A 1,270-nucleotide genomic window follows, 5' to 3' on the forward strand; every position below is an offset into this window, starting at 1 on the left:
CTCTCTCTCTCTCTCTCTCTCTCTCTCTCTCTCTCTCTCTCTCTCTCTCTCATATATTACTTACTGCTTTTAGAACAGTCTTAGGTTCACAGCCAAATTGAGCTGAAGATACAGAGGTTCCCCATCTATACCTCTGTCCCCACACAGAGTAGGAGGGTTCATTCTGACAACTTCATCGACTGGGGAGCCTTCTAGAAGATTCATGGGGTACACTTGTAGGTGTGTCTGGGTGTGGCCTGGAGGTCTAAGTCTGTCCCTTGTCCCTACCTCTCCGCCACAGTTTCCCCGCTCTGCTCTCAGCTGCCACGAACTGAACAGCTTTGCTCCAGCCACCACGCCTTGCCACCCTGATGTTTCTGCCATGTAGCCAGGGGCCTGTGGAGTGAATTCCCTGAGACTGTGAGCCAAGGTAAGCCTCTCCTTCCTTACGTTGTAGGGGCTGAGTGTTGGGTCCCAGAGACAGGAACGCTCACCAATACACGTTCATAGCTCCCTGTAATCATCATTCCTGCAGCAGAAAGGCACACGTGTTCCGATGAATGAACCTACTTTGGCATGTCCTCATTACCCAAAGTCCGCGGTTCACATTTGGCTTCTCTGTTGGTGTTGTCTATCCTGTGAGTCTGGACAAATGTCTAATGACATGTTTCCACAGCTATATCCGACAGAGCAGTTTCCCTGTCCTAAATGTCCTCTGCATTGCAGCTATGCATCCCTCCCTCTCCCTAATACCTGGCAACCACTGATCTTGCTGTCTCCATACGTTTGCCATCTCCAGAATGTGAGACACTTGGAGTCACAGACTTTGTGGCTTTTCAGCCTGGATTCTTTCACTGAGTAATAGGCCTTTAAATTTCCTCTGCTTCTTGGCTTTCTCAGATTGGAAGACACAAGCTGCCGAAGGAAAAATGATAGGCATTCCAGACCGGCTCGGAGAAGAGGCAGGAAAGTTCACAAATGTGGCCCCGTGGCTTTTTCACAGGAGCCTGGTGAAATAGGATCCTATGAGCGGGACAGAGAATTCTGGGGAAATAAAGCCGGCTGACACATTTTTGTTTTGCTTTGCTTTATTTTCATAACTACTTGTTTTGAGACTCTAATTGTGTAGTCATCTTAAAAGAAGAAGTTGTTTTGTCAGTGACATCAAGGTGAAGGGCCTTTTCCTGTTCATCTGGGCTGGGTTTTTTCTGAGTTTATTAATATTCCAATGAAATGAAATTCCAGAAAAGTACCCAGGTTGACTCTTTACGGGTCATTTTTAGGAATTCTG

The 1,270-nt window shown here is 47.1% G+C and overlaps 1 long non-coding RNA gene across 1 annotated transcript in view; it reads left to right on the top strand.

Moving 5' to 3' along the window:
- The window catches only part of LOC104852027, a 2,391-nt gene extending 1,355 nt beyond the window's left edge, over positions 1-1,036 (top strand). Inside the window, exons 2-3 of the long non-coding RNA XR_777376.2 lie at positions 281-409; positions 880-1,036. This is a non-coding gene — a long non-coding RNA (uncharacterized LOC104852027). The remainder of the gene's footprint in view (positions 1-280; positions 410-879) is intronic.
- Positions 1,037-1,270: the final 234 nt, after the last annotated feature.

The sequence above is a fragment of the Fukomys damarensis genome, unplaced genomic scaffold (genome assembly GCF_012274545.1).
Source record: "Fukomys damarensis isolate Sample0158 unplaced genomic scaffold, DMR_v1.0_HiC HiC_scaffold_32, whole genome shotgun sequence".
Taxonomy (NCBI): Eukaryota; Metazoa; Chordata; class Mammalia; order Rodentia; family Bathyergidae; genus Fukomys; species Fukomys damarensis.